At 43.5% G+C, this 15,682-nt stretch overlaps 1 protein-coding gene across 1 annotated transcript in view; it reads right to left on the reverse strand.

The window, feature by feature from the left end:
• KCNJ16 (potassium voltage-gated channel subfamily J member 16) overlaps positions 1–11,667 on the reverse strand; it is an 85,612-nt gene extending 73,945 nt beyond the window's left edge. Inside the window, exon 1 of the mRNA XM_027519040.1 lies at positions 11,645–11,667. The gene's annotated coding sequence lies outside the window, so the exon portion shown is untranslated. The remainder of the gene's footprint in view (positions 1–11,644) is intronic.
• Between the last annotated feature and the right edge of the window lie 4,015 nt (positions 11,668–15,682).

Consider the following 15,682-nt stretch of genomic DNA (forward strand, 5'->3'; position numbering starts at 1 on the left):
GTTCATTGGAAGGACTGATGTCAAGCTGAAACTCCAATACTTTGGCCACCTGAGGCAAAGAGCTGACTCATTGGAAAAGACTCTGGTGCTGGGAAAGATTGAGGGCAGGAGGAGAAGGGGACGACAGAGGGTGAGATGGTTGGATGGCATCACCAACTCAATGGACGTGAGTTTGGGAAAAGTCTGGGAGTTGGTGATGGACAAGGAGGCCTGGTGTGCTGCAGTCCATGGGGTCACAAAAAGTCGAACATGACTGAGTGACTGAACTGAACTGAAAGCATTATATTATTTATCCAGAAAGTATTTTATTAGATTCAGTGTTAAAAATCGTTATATTTCCTAATAATTAATTTAGAACAGAGTTTAAATAAATCCATCCTCCAATCTTATGCAAGATGATATATCTAGGGGGAGTGTGTGTGTGTGTGTGTTAGTCACTCAGTCGTGTCCGACTCTTTGCGACCCCATGACTGTAACCCACCAGGTTCCTCTGTCTTGGGATTTTCCAGGCAAGAATATGGGAGTGGCTTGCCGTTTCCTCCTCCAGGCTTGAGGGAGTGGGGGTTGGTAGAAAAAAGAAGCATCACAGTATATGTGTTTGTGTGCATGAGTGTGTGTGTGTGCGCACGTGCGCATGAGTGTGTGTTGGCTTCAGTTGAAAGTCGAAGAAACTAATGAAATCATACTCTTGTTTATAGGAAAAGAATGTTCCTTTTTGTGGGGGGTGATTTTTTTATAATTGATTTTTACTGGAGTGTAGTTGATTTATAATGTGTTAATTTCTGCGATTCAGAAAAGAGAATAAGTTATACACATCTATATAGCCCTCTTTTTAAAATGCATTCCCAGGTAGATCATTGCAGACCACTGAGTAGAGTTCTCTGTGCTGTAGGTCCTTATTATCTGTTATATTTAGTAGTATGTGCGAGTCAATCCCAATCTCCCAATGTATCTCTCCCCACCTCCCTTTCTTCATAACCACAAGTTTGTTTTCTACATCTGTGACTCTGTTTCTGCTTGGTAAGTAAGTTCAGTTGGGGAATAGAATGTTCTGGAGCTGGTGTGACGGCAGGCTCTCCAGAAGGCAGGAAATGAGAATAGGAACGCCCCACTTCCGGTTCCTGAGCCCGTCTATCTGTCTCCGACCGCCCACAGAGCAGAGAGGCATAGATTGTTCTAGCTGAAGAGAGAAGGCAGAACTGGACTTCTCCCGCCCCTTGAGCTGATTTTCACAGAATAGAACCCACTGAAAGAAAACACAGAGCTCCCGAAATGCGTACTGAAAAGTAGCCCGTTTCTCACTCATCAGATAGCAGCACTTACTGACCTGGGCAACCCCACTTGGCTTCTCTATGGCCTTAATGAAAAGGCCAGTTCATTATTTCATTTGGAAATCAGTGAGATGAATCGTAATGAAAAGCCAGGGTTCTCTGCCAGGATTTAGCAAAGGCCATGAATAGCCCAGCTTAAAAGTTGAATTTCTTGTTTTCCTTCCTGTGTGGCTCTCTTTGAAAAGGCAAGAAAAGAGTCCATTTGGTCTTTGGAAAGCCCATCTCAGAGTCCGAGGCATTGCCAACTGGTGAGGTTCACCCTGTGGCAGTGAAGCCGAGGGGCCCTGAGGAATGGCATGGCCAGAGGACAAGTTCAGACATGAAGAGGAAGTAACACGGAGAGATTTTCGTGCTAATGGTGAGGGTTGAGAGCAAATCCTTCATAGGAAACAGCATAACCCAGGCAAGAGGGTCCTGGTGCAGTTCAGTTCTCTATAGTGTAGCAGTTAGTTCTGCTGTAACATGACATGCCTATTCTTAAAAATCACCATAATCTACCAAAATAATAATGATAATAATGAACTCCAAAGCTAGGACTTATGGAGGAAATAGGGTTGAGGCATAAAACAAAAATTTAATCACCAGGAACTTCCTTGTCCCTGGCAGTCCAGTTGTTAAGACTCAGTGCTTACAGTGAGAGTGAAAAAGAAACAGGCAGATACTTCATAGGAGAACACTGTTTCCTTAAAGGTATTAAACCCCTTTGCCTGTACTTCTTTGAAGACAAATATCTCCATTCCCTTTATGGAACCAGTATATTTGGCTTTCTCAGAGTAGCGTGGTACAATTCTTTGTAAACTATCAAAGACTGTGAGTCATGCTTCTTTCATTTTTTTTCTCCATAGAGATGAGAGATTATCAAAACCTGAGACTTCCCTGTTGTCTAACTGTCCTAGCGTTCCCAGCATTGCCCGCTAAATTTCTGAAGTTTTAAGCAAAGAAGAGAAACACATTACATTTAAAAACTCAGATTATTTTTAAAGTGGGAACTCACATTTCTAATGCCCTGCCCTTACTGGGTTCCTGTTGTCATTCTACATAGGAGATTTCTCTCATATGATTGTAATTTCCAGCATAACCCAGCTATTGGAATACAGCATCATGGCTTGCCTGTAATACCACCTGGGGTGATGTATGTAGAGAGCGCCCGAAGATGAATGGGCGCTTGAAACCCTAGGGATTCAAGAAGCAGAGACTGAGCTGGGCAGCGTACGGGGCCAGGCAGCATTGTATCAAGTTCACTTTTGGCTCTGCTCCTGTCTCAGGACCTGGAGGAGATCAGAGAGCAGTAATCAGTCGCAAATACTCCTGTCCGATCAGCTCTAGACCTGTGACAGGTGATGGGCTCCACAGGTCCCCGGGGAAGAGGAAGCAACACATGAGAACAGTCCCAAGGCAGAAACAGCCAGCTGAAACCCTCAAATGGAAGTTATTTGAATGTAAAAAGAGAAAGAAATAGCATACTACTGTTGACAATACCAATGCACAGCTACTTTCAGTAAAATGTAAAAAATAACTAGCGGAGAAGTGATTTCTGAAATATAATAAAAGGTAAATTCTGGGTCACTTTATTCAGTCTCATCAAACAATCAACATGTCTGGGCTTTAGAGAGCGTTCAAATGAGATGCGTGGACATAGTGTGGGAAACAGTAGATGTATATTAAATAATTGAAATGGAAAATGTTGAAGAGAAGATACACTCGGATTATATATTTGGAAAAACACTGGTCTTACGGTTGAGAGCTCTAGCCTGTGGTCCCAACTTTGCCACTTACTAAACTGTGACCTTGAGATGTCCTTTAACTTTCCTTCCTCTCTGTTTTTCATCTATAAAATGAAGATGACTAAAGTCAAATCTAAGATTTCTTCCAGTCTAGAAATTCCGTGAACATTCCATGTTATCGTCCAGAAATTTATTTGTAATGTATTATTCAATGAGCTTAAGCTAGAACTTTAGCCACCTCCTTCTCTCTTACTTTCTTTTTAACATACAACCCGATTATCACACAGTTTTTAGTGTGGTAACAGATTTGAATAAACCAAGTCAAATTACCAGAAAGATGGCCGTGTAATATGCGGTTCAGATATTTGGTAATATTGCTGGCCTGCTACTGCTAAGTCACTTCAGTCGTGTCTGACTCTGTGCAACCCCATAGACGGCAGCCTGCCAGGCTCCCCCGTCCATGGGATTCTCCAGGCAAGAACACTGGAGTGGGTTGCCATTGCCTTCTCCAATGCATGAAAGTGAAAAGGGAAAGTGAAGTCGCTCAGTCGTGTCCGACTCTTCGGGACCCCATGGACTTCAGCCTACCAGGCTCCTCCATCCATGGGATTTTCCAGGCAAGAGTACTGGAGTGGGATGCCATTGCCTTCTCCATTCCTTCTCCTAGAACATGCCAATCAATTCTCTCTGTAAACAGAGCTCTAAGTCTATACATTCTAACTCAGGAGTGGGATTTTCATCTGCAACAAATAATATGGTCTCTCAACACAGTGAGTTGGAAATTACTTGTGTTTGAGGAAAGACTGGCATTTTGCAGTCCAGGGTTGCAAAGAGTTGGATACAATTTAGCAAGTGAACACATACACAGAAATGGTAGTAAGTAGAGAATATAATTTACACAGGGACCTGCTCCCTTAGCTTGTCCCAACTTGGAATGAGATGATGATGGTAGTATTTGGAGGGGTGGAAAAATGTGTGTTATTTCTAAAAATGAAGCCAAATTCTGTCACAGAAACACAGCCATCCTGGCACCCGGATCCTGAATATTTTTGTTCCTCACCGTTTACTATTTGTTGGGTTGGTCAGTGAACAAAGGGAAGTTATTCCAAAACAACCAGATGGAAAATCATAAGCTCAGTGAAACCTGAGAATGTCTGAACAAGTGCCACACGCAGCAAAGTGACGGTGCCAGAAACCGACTGCAACTCCCCAAGCCCCAGAAGTGTCCTCTGCGTGCTACAGGTGGGCTGGAAAATCTGTAATCTCATTATCCCTCCAACTTCCGAAAAGCAGCACCTGCTCTGTGTGTAGAAGAAATCAGTGCCTCTTCATCAAGCAGGACTCGGTGGGCATTTAAAATTCATAAAAGAAAATCACTGGAAATTGTAGAGTACGGAAAACGACATCTTTATACTATTGGTAAGGCCAAGGTACCCACTTTCTAGGGAGCAGAGTTCTCTTCAGAGCTCTCTAACATACTAACTATATGCTAATGATGCAATTCTAGTAATGGGAATTCACCATGAAGCCTAGTAAACTGAGGGAAGAAAAAGATAAGCCCACATGCTCAGTGGTTTCCGACTCTGTGCGACCCCGTGGACTGTAGCCCACCAGGCTCCTCTGTCCATGGGATTCTCCAGGCAAGAATACTGGAGTGGGTTGCCATGCCCTCCTCCAGGGGATCTTCCTGACCCAGTGATCGAACCCCTGTCTCTTGCACTGCAGTCAGATTCTTTACTGCTTGAGCCATCAGGGAAGCCCAATAAGCCCAGGGAGACAATAACACACATCTTGCCATGGTTCTTTGGTCTTTAGTTAGATGACCATTTGAGAATGAGGACCCTTTTGTACTGAATCTAAGTTGTTCTTGTTCTAGATATTTGCTGAGGGGAAGCGTATATCATAACAAAGGAATTAAAAAGTAGGTTTGTTCTATATGTTCTTATTTTCCCCCCAAACAGATAAAAACCCTTTCCTACCAACTATTTGAAAGAGAATCACCGCAGGAGGAAAAAACTCACTTGAAAACCACCCTCTGGAGCTATTAATAGCAGCTGCATTCTGTGTAGCATTTGCTAAAGGCCTGGCAGTATGTAAAGTGTTTGAAGTATGTTATCATATTTAATCCTTGTAACCTCAGGAGTCAACACAAAATTATCACTCCTGTTTTACAAATAAAACTAGGAGCCTTGAAGTGGACCTCAATGTCACGCGTCTAGACAGGAGCCTGGGGTCTCTTTATCATGACTCTTGCTAGTACATACACGTTAGCCTGAGGTTCTTGGGGACCAACCACCAGTGAACTTGGTGTCTTTAGGTGCGAAATCTCTTCTGGAACGAAAACGGATGTCTTGCAGGTATCCTTCAGGGAGAAAAAGGCAAACCGGCAGAGCCCACCTGTTGAGTGAAGGTTCATTATCCTGGAAGCGAGGAACTAGGAGTTGACACGCGTCCAAACGCCCGTCCTGGCCTCGTCGTCCCCGTGCGTGCTGTGCGCCTCGGTGTTGCGTTAGTCTCTTTTCTTCCTTGAATTCTCCCCATTGCATGAAAATCCTTGCTTTCCTCTGAGTGTTAGCAGAGGGCTTCCTTGCTCCCAGACATGATTTTCAAGGTCCTGGGGAGGAAACAACCAGGCCGAATTCCTGGCAGTCAGAGCAACTCTGCTGAGTTCCTGAAACAACTGAGCCCTTGAAACTGACGCCGATCTGGAAGTTCCTAGACGTTCCGAGCGCCCAAACCATGATGGGGTGGTGGAAAGAGAAAGTCACAAACTGTTTCCATGGGGTTTTCACTGGCCATTACGAGGAGCAAGTTGAAACTCAAGAACTTGACAAGAGCTCCGTAAAGACAAAGAATTGTGAGGCTGGAAAGAGTTGGATCACCCTCACTTCACAATCTACCGAAGGAGTTAGCCCCATTTCGTTCACTCCTTTAGAGTTTTAGGTTTAAGGTCTTTTTGGTCCCTCCCTTCCCTGCCCCTGCAGAGGTTCATTTCCATTCTAACACTAGCCATCCCACACTTTAAATCTTACTAGAATGTTTTCTTTAACAGTCTATTTTCTAGGCTGTGCCACTCATGTTATTTTTATCATGGGTAAAATGACCAAATTTTGTGGAAGAAAATCAGCAGAATATGTTTCTGATTTATGAGTTTATTTCTGAATAAACAAAATGTGATTATCCTTTTAATGAATTGCCTTTACTGAAAAGCATTTGAAGGGTCATGGCAGACTGCCCTAGAAAACCTGATTTGCATTGTCATGGGGCATGTTTCCTCATCATGAAACAAAAGCAACAATCACTGTTATGAAAAACCTTAAAGACTTAGCAACTCCAATTATCCCAGCAGTTTAAAACACAACTTATCACCTTGGAAGTAAGGAGCACATTCACATTACAACTCAAGGTCATTATTTGGGTTCAGGAAGATGTGGTGGGCTTCCAAAGTGGCACAGCCAAGGCAGGAGACATAAGAGACCAGGGTGCCATCTCTGGGTCAGGAAGATCCCCTGGAGCAGGGCACAGCAACCCACTGCGGTATTCTTGCCTGGAGAATCCCATGGACAGAGGAGCCTGGCGGGCTGCAGTCCGTGGGGTCGCAGAGAGTTACAACTGAAGCAACTGAGCATGCAGGCAAGATGTGCTAGTGTTTCTTATAAGATTCTGAAACCCATATGTTCAAAGCTATTTGTAAAATACGAAGGACTCACATGTTAATGCATTAAAGCACACAAGAGCCCTTTAGTAATTCTTCCCCCTCCCCAATTCTGTCTCCATATTCTGTTACCGGAGACCTTTCAAGGGAAATGCCAGACAACCAAAGACACCATTTAGTAGATGCAATCTGGTCTCACTCTGGCCTTTCAATTTTATTTTCTACTTTCTCACAGTACTCTGACCCATGGCCTTCCAGGAAGATGGGCTCCACACATAATCAGAAGCAAACAGACAAATAGAAAAATGTGGGGAGGGAGCAAGAGCTTGGAGGAGCAAGGAAACAGAGTCTGCTCCACGCTGGAAAAATCGTCCACTTTCTCACTTTTCAAATAAATTTTTTTTCATCTTGTTTTCCTTCCCTTTTGCCTTCAATATGTCCTTTTAGCTGGTGATGCCATCCAACCATCTCATCCTCTGTCATCCCCTTCTGCTCCTGCCTTCAATCTTTCCCAGCATCAGGGTCTTTGTCAATGAGTCGGCTCGTCACATCAAGTGGCCAAAGTATTGGAGCTTCAGCATCAGTCCTTCCAATGACTATTCAGGACTGATTTCCTTTAGGATGGACAGGTTGGATCCCTTTACTCTTCAAGGGACTCTCAAGAGTCTCCTCCAGCACCACAATTTGAGAGCATCAGTTCTTCAGTGCTCAGCCTTCTTTATGGTCCAACTCTTACATCTGTACATGACTACAGGAAAAACCACAACTTTGACTATATGGTCCTTTATTGCCAAAGTGATGTCTTTACTTTTTAATATGCTGTCCACGTTTCTTTCCTTTTATGGCTGCAGTCACCATCTTCAGTGATTTTGGAGCTCAAGGAAAGAAAATCTGTCACTGTCTCTGCTGTTTCCCCTTCTATTTGCCATGAAGTGGATGGGACCGGATGCCATGATCTTAGGTTTTTGAATTGAGTCTTCAGCCAGCTTTTTCACCCTCCTCCCTCACCCTCTTCTTGCTTCCTACTCCCACTGATCCCACAGAATCCACTTTGACCTGTGGAGACCAAAACGCAGGAGACCCCCGAGGACAGGTCAGCAGCCCCACACCAACTACTGGCCCCTGTGCCCACACATACAAGTCTCAGCCACTCCATCCTACTCTTGACTCAATCAAAGGGCCATCCATAGGAGGCAGAACATATCTTTAGTGTGGAAATGGGTTCATGTATTTGTCTAGTTGAGAAAGTTTGTAAAGTCCATAATAGCTAGATATACTGTACCATTGACTTACAAGAGATTAGTACATCCTTAATAAACCATCCCCTCCTTCCCAGGCAAAATATGTTCTTCCCCAGCACATCATTCAGGGTCTCCTATCACACTGATGACTGCCAATGATAATTGTTTATGAGCACAACTCTCTTCCTCACCATGCCATGAACTGCTCAAGGCCCTGAAAAATGGAATGAAAGTGAAAGTGAAACTCACTCAGTCGTGTGCGACTCTTTGGCAATCCTACAGACTCTACAGTCCATGGAATTCTCCAAGCCAGAATACTGGAGTGGGTGCCTTTCCCTTCTCCAGGGGATCTTCCCAACCCAGCGATTGAACCCAGGTCTCGCACACTGCAGGCAGATTCTTTACAAGCTAAGCCACAAGGGAAGCCCAAGAATACTGGAGTGGGCATCCTATTCCTTCTCCAGCGGATCTTCCTAACTCAGGAATCGAACTGGAATCTCCTGCACTGCATTGCATTTACCAACTGAGCTATCAGGGAAGCCAGAATGGAATATTTCCTGCCATATCAGTAAATAAAGGATGTCACAGTTATCAGCAACTGCAGTGACCATGGATGGTGAGCTGGTAAGCCCTGAGGGAATTCAGGAAGGAAAGAGTATATCTGCCATCCAGCAGCCATCAGACTGCAGCCGCTCTCCACGGTGAGCCCCCCAGGAAATGCAGGATGTGAAAATACAGGATACTGGCCCCAGAGAGCTGAGATGAAATATTAAAGGAATCTTCCCATCCATAGAGCAGCACTGAATTCCTTACCTTGAGCTCTCTGGTTTTCTTTAATTAACAGTAATCTTTACACTTTCAGTCTACCTGCCCTTTGTTGCAAAAGTTCTATCTAACCTGGCTTCTTCCCCAACCTCCTCAGAACAGTTCTCTCAGGGTCCCTTGAGATATTGCCTCCCAGGCTTGAAGTCCTCAACATCCCTGCTGAATAAAACATAACTCTTACCTTTGAGGTTGTGAACACCTTTTAAGTCTACAGCCCTGTCTCCATCACGTTGGAATCCACCACTCATCCTTCAGTCTCTCTAACTCTTTATGTCACTGACAGACAGGAGGCATTCCAGACTGGCTTTTTAAGTAAATATACAAATGAACAAATAAATCGCCTCTGGTTGTCCTTCACATGAACGAATGCCTTGTCCCTAAGGAAAATATGGCATATGTTATTTTGCAACTATCCTTTATCAGGAGGTAGTAGGAGATCTGAATTACTTCCTCAGCCTGATCCTGTTGACTCGACTGCACTATGAAGAAACAGCTGTGGCCTTCCTGTTTGCTAGCAGTAAGCGTGCTTGCCCTTGATTGGCCTTCGGCAGCCTGTTCCCAGCTCCTCAATGACCTGCTGCACACAGACAGAAATACAGCTTCTGACCTTGGCGTGGACACATTGTGACCAGGGAATCCACATTTTCTAGCTGATTAAAAATGACCTTGATTCTTTATCAACCCTATTCAACATGAAGGTGCTTTGAAGACCTATGAAGTCAGCCTCAGGACTCAAAACAGAAAAAAAGAATGGCATTGAAATCAATGGTTGTCATGAGATTAGATACATTCAAAGATTTTTTTTTAATTAAATGATTAAATTGTATTTAGAATCTAGGTTGGTATTATCTTCAATAACATTTCCCATTGCATTAGGAGTAAAATAATTAAATTGGATAGTCTAGTTTTCAAAGTCAATCATTCCCAGTTTTGCAGGAATTCCCAGAAAACAAAAATTGTCGCTAAGGTCAGAGTTGCTCATGTTAAGAGGGGAAAGTCCACAAATCTAATTTCCAGTCCCTGCCCCCATCCCAGGAAAGGGATCCTCAGCATTAGGGATCTGCCTCTGAAGAAGAAAGGATTCTAGAGACGCGGCTGAGAAAGAGAAACAAAAACCCAAAGTGAATCTGTCTTGGCACGTTTCAGTGAATAACAGTTGAGTTGTTTAAGTAATAATTGAGTGTTTAGTCTTTGACATAAGTTAGTTTTTTAAGTCTGTTTAGTGTTAGTGTTAGTCGCTCAGTTGTGTTCAACTCTTTGCAGCCCCATGGACTGTAAACAGCCAGCCTCCTCGGTCCATGGGTTTCTCCAGTCAAGAAGACTGGAGTGGGTTTCCATTCCCTTCTCCAGGGGATCTTTTTGATCCAGGGATCAAACCCAGATCTCCTGCCTTGCAGGCACATTCTTTACCATCTGAACCACCTGGGAAGCCAACATTTGAATGGAGGGATATTATGGAGCCACATTTCAAAATTTCTCCAATTACAAAATAAAATTTATTTGCTGAATTATAAGTCAAGGCTATAGTATTTCCAAAAGGCAGTGAGAGTCATATAAAAAAAAGGTTTATTTAGCTTCTGCACACGCATGTCTTGGCAATTCTGGCAGTAAAAACTTAGAATGCACCCATAAATGTCCTAATAGCTGATGAATTATGCTTCCTGCCAGGTAAAGGCAACACCCCTCAGAGGCTGCCTCCTACCACGGCTGTGATGCCTGTCGGGAATAAGTATCAGGGATTTGCCTCAGGTAAGCCAGTCTTAGTGACTGAGAGGGAGCCAGGGATCTCCAAGTCTTTTGCCTAATAAGAAACACGTTCAGAGGCTTCAGAGGTGAACCACCTGAGCTCTGCTCATCATCAGCACAGCATTACTAGGTCTCCTGCAATATTAGGATGAAAATACATCCGGACAAAAGATATTATCATCTGAGAGCCTTTGGAGGAATCATTGCGTCCATCATCTGGAGGATACCAATGGTAAGTTTACCAAAACAAATGAACAGAGAGCTCCCCAGGCCTCACTTACTTGGGTTGGCATCTTATCCTCTGATTCTTTAAATGCTGTTCCAGTCATTCCCTCTTGCAAAACTCATCTGCAACAGAGGTGACTGAATGTAACATTGTGGGCACTCCCCCTTCACGGGCTAATACATGATCAGAAATTTATTAAAGGGTCTCTTGAGATAAAATTTGAACTCTCATTCAAGAAAATGTAGGTTGTCAATTAATAATGATTTTGAGTTTGGTTTGGGGATTTTAGGTAAAATATTCAGGCTCTGTTTCCTTTTGACTTAAGAAATTATCTCTTATCTTCCAAATACATTTTTCCTCTGTATCATGTGTAAAGTCATGGTCTTTAGGAATTAACCATTTTAATATCTACTCTGCTCACACATGTGTGTAGCAACTTAGCTCAGGAATTAACAGGATTAATTAACTTCTTTATTGATGATTATCATGAATATAATTAGAATCAGGGAATGAGTTCCAAAGTCCAGTAGTTTCAAAATATCATTAGACTTGTATATGTCAGTCCTGTATTTCCCAAAGGATATTTTTGCCCCAAACCTGGACCAACTATGTCACTTGAATAAATCACTTCCTCTCTCTAAGCCTCAGATTCCTTATGTGTAAAATGAAAAGATTCAGAATGATTATTAATTGCAATAGAGCTTACCATTAAATAAAATATTATACGATGAATGATCATAGACTATCCTTATTAATACACATTTTAAAGACAATATTATAAGCAACATACTTATGACAGAAGCATCTAGACCAAAGCTGACAACACTAATATAATAAGTAGGAAAAAATATTTTTATTATTATTACAAATTATTGAAGTTTGAAGTTTTGACTTACCTATTTGCAGGCTCAAGACTTCCGGCATTAGCTCCTTCTTTAAATTTCTCCTGTTACTTCTGATTCAGGCTAAACAAAGCATGGTTCCTGCTTTGACCATTCTCCGCTCCATATCTCCTTTTATCAGAATCTCAGTCTGATGTCCAGCCCAGTCAGCCCCTTAGAACCCAGATAACTGTGAAATTCTGACGCCAATATTCTGCTGACACAGTATTCATGAAGTCTCTCCCCTTCAGGCAGACCACATGATCACCAAATATTGGAGGAGAAACTCATGTGAGATGGAAGTTTAGAGAAAAACTGGAGTGCATCTTATCACCCCATCATTGGCTCCCTCTGGAGAGCCTGCTAGCCCACATTGGGGACTGTGGTGCATCTTGTAGGGAGCCAGCGACCACTCCGAGAAGACTCTTAACTCAAGTGGAGGACGTGTGGGGGCTTTCCAGAGCCCCAGCTTCACGGAGAGTAACAGGCTATGTTTCCTCACACCTCCATAGGCAGATCTCAGGTTCGGACCTCACGACGTCCTTTGCTGTTCTGCAATCCTAGAAAGCGCTTGTCCGTCTTTCTATGCTTTCTTACCGTTGCTCAGTCGTTTAGTTGTATCCGACTCTGCGACCCCATGGGCTGCAGCACGTCAGGCTGCCCTATCCTTCACTATTTCCTGCAGTTTGCTCAAACTCATGTCTGCTGAGTTGGTGATGCTATCTATCCATCTCATCCTGTCGCCCTCTTCTCCTCCTTAGTTCTATGCTTAGTTTAATCATCAGCTCTTCTAGAAGGACTGACCCCATAAAACGGCTGTAAATTGTATGCCAGCCATTTGTTCCTAAGCTATTTTTATTGTAACACCCACCATTGTGGAATACAATCCCATTTGTACAGGTTTTTCTTTCCTCACAGACTAGAAGATTCTCAATGTTTCGAGCTGTGGCTTAATCTTTCTCTAAAACTTTCTGAGAGCCTTACAGAGTGTCTGGTACATGGAAGGCCCATATAAAATATTTGGGGGTCAATAAACGCATGATCCAAATTCAAGTAACAACAATTCTTTTTGGAAATTGAAAACATGACAATAGAATACACCTGGGAGAAAAAATTAATTCCAGGGGAAAAATGGGAAATTAGAGCAATGCCAAGTATTATTAGGTGTTAAAATTATTATAAGGGCTTCCCGAGTGGTGCAGTTGTAAAGAACCCACCTGCCAACATAGGAGACTCAAGAGACACAGGTTCGATCCCTGAGTGGGGAAGATCCCCTGGAGAAGGAAATGGTATCCCACTCCAGTATTCTTGCCTGAGAAATCTCATGGACAGAGGAGCCTGGTGGGCTACAGTCCATGGGGTCACAAAGAATTGGGCATGACTTAGAGACTAAACTACCACCACCCAAAGTTGTTATGAGGTCACAATAATTAAATCAGTGACAAAGAGGCCACAATAAACCAGAAGATAAATTTAAGACACTAGAGGCAGATCCTAAAATGTATTAAAGCAGAAGAGTTGATAAAGGTCACAGCACAAACTAATGGGGAAGGAATGTACTTCTTAGTAAAGGTTACTGCAATCATTGGCTGACTATTTGGAAAATATACATCAGTTCAGAGCTTGTCTTCATAACTTACACCAAAACAGCATCTGGGGAACTTTTAATTAAATCAAGATAAAGTTAAAGGAAAATACAGGTGAAGATCCATTTGATCACCAGATGAATAGTGAACATTTAAGTAATAACAGAATTGTGCCTTGCCCATCACTGTCACAGGTGGTATTCATTGGATATTCACCGTGTGTTAGGGAATGTGAAAAGTGTTTTCCATACTTTCCTCAAAGCCACACTGTGTAGACATTCCTACAGACTCCACTTCCAAAATAAATTAGGTCGCAAGGCTAGAAGTGGCGGAGTCAGAATATGGCCCTGGGTTTCTGATTCTAGAACATGTGCTCCTAGATTTTACCACCTAAACTATGCATGATGGGAACAAAACTGGAGCAGAAATGGCAAAATGGTAAAGGAGAAAAGGAAAGAAAGAAAAAGAGCAGGGGCCTGCCCTGGCGGGCCAGTGGTTACAATCCCGCCTGCCAGTGCAGGGGACACAGGTTTGATCTCCACTCCAGGAAGATCCCAGGTGCCAAGGGGCAGCGAAGCCCGGGTGCCACAGCTGCTGAGCCTGAGCGCCGAGAGCCTGTGCTCAGCAGCAGAGAGGCCACCGCAGTGAGAAGCCTGTGCTCCACCACGAGAGAAGGGTCCCGGCCCGCCGCAACTAGAGAAGGCTAGCAGGCAGCAGTGAAGACCCAGCACAGCAACACATGCAAATAAAGAATTGTCTAAAAAAGAAACGGGGCCAACAGGTACATGAGAACTTAAGCAGAAGACATGCAAAAGAATCATAACTTGGAAAAAATTAAACTTCTGTAATAAGTTGTATGCACATAAAAGGAATTCAGGGAGGCGCTTTTTTCCCTAACATAAAGTCCATGCACCTCTCTCTGTTTCCCTTTACAAAGAATCATACTTAGAACCAGTGAGACCTTGGGGAGGCATCAGTGAGGCTTGCCAAACTTTATTCCACAAGGGCCACACCAATTCACACTCCTCACAAGGGGCAAAAGAATAGGAAGCCTTACAAATGATTACAGCGTTGAACCTCGAAATTCTACTTCTAGAAATCTATTCTAAGGGCAGTTTTGGAAGCGCAGACTCAATTTTAATCACAGAGCCGTTTGCTGAAAAAGTTTTAGTAGAATACGATTTTTGCAATAATATGAATGCCCAGCATTAAGAGAATGGTGGAATAAATTAAGGTATCTTGGAGAAGGAAATGGCAACCCACTCCAATGTTCTTGCCTGGAGAATCCCAGGGACGGGGGAGCCTGGTGGCCTGCCGTCTCTAGGGTCGCACAGAGTCGGACACGACTGAAGCGACTTCTTAGCAGCAGCAGCATATGATGCTGTGGTGTACTGGGCCATAGGTTTGTACACGCACGGTTGAGTCCAACTCTTAGAGACGCCTGGACTGTAGCCAGGCTCCTCTGTCCATGGGATTTCCCAGGAATACTGGATGGGTTGCTGTTTCCTATCTCCAATAAAAGCTAATTTAAAAAATAAATGAAAATAAGAATGATTTTTATCAGACCATACTCCCCCTCCCTAAAATAAAATGAAATGGATCGATATGAAGATTTTGTAGACTCATTTAAACCAAAATATCTTTTTTTCCTTTTTGGAAATTCTTTCCCAGTACTAGTAATTCCCACAAAGTGCATTGTATCTTCCTGCCCCTACATAGCCCATGCTGCACAAACATGGATCTGTGATAATTTATGAAACTTCAGCCCTCAAACACGAGCAAGGCCGGGCCAACGGTGATGTCATCAGTCAGCTATCTTCTTCTTAAAGGGCAACTCTCCGCCCCACCGCCTTCTCGATCTGATGACCACGCTTTTTCACAGTACATCAAAATCTGGAATTAGCCGACTGACCTATTGGGTAACCCTTGCCTGGAAAATTAGGTCAGCGCACTACTCGATCTGTTGGTAGGTACTTAAGAAATTGCAAAGATGAGTCTGGACCTTCTCTGACAGCTCCGCCTTTGAAAACACACAGTGCCTCGCAGTGAATAAATCGCCAGGAAGGAGATGACAGCGCAGAAATCTGTGTGCATGTCTCTCGGCTGTTTTCGTCTGGTTCAGAAATCATCAGCACCTGATAGCGGTTTCGGTGTTCCCCCTGCACTGGGAGGAAGGGCGAGTCCCAGGCCAGCTTTCTGTCAGATAGGGGACAGTCTACAGAGACCGTGCCTTGCAAGCAAAGAGGCTTGCAGACTTTCAACAAGGGCACTGTGAGCCTTCCTCATAAGATTTCTCACATAAGGTTCAAGGTAGAAATGGCAGAAGAACAGAACTTCCACTAAGTCTCATTTATTGTTGTTGTTGACTTGCTAAGTCGTTTCTGACTTTTTGCAGCCCATGGACTGCAGCCCGCCAGGCTCCTCTGTCCATGGGATTTCCCAGGCAAGAGTACTGAAGTGAGTTGCC

This window comes from Bos indicus x Bos taurus, chromosome 19, assembly GCF_003369695.1.
Source record: "Bos indicus x Bos taurus breed Angus x Brahman F1 hybrid chromosome 19, Bos_hybrid_MaternalHap_v2.0, whole genome shotgun sequence".
NCBI classification, from domain to species: domain Eukaryota; kingdom Metazoa; phylum Chordata; class Mammalia; order Artiodactyla; family Bovidae; genus Bos; species Bos indicus x Bos taurus.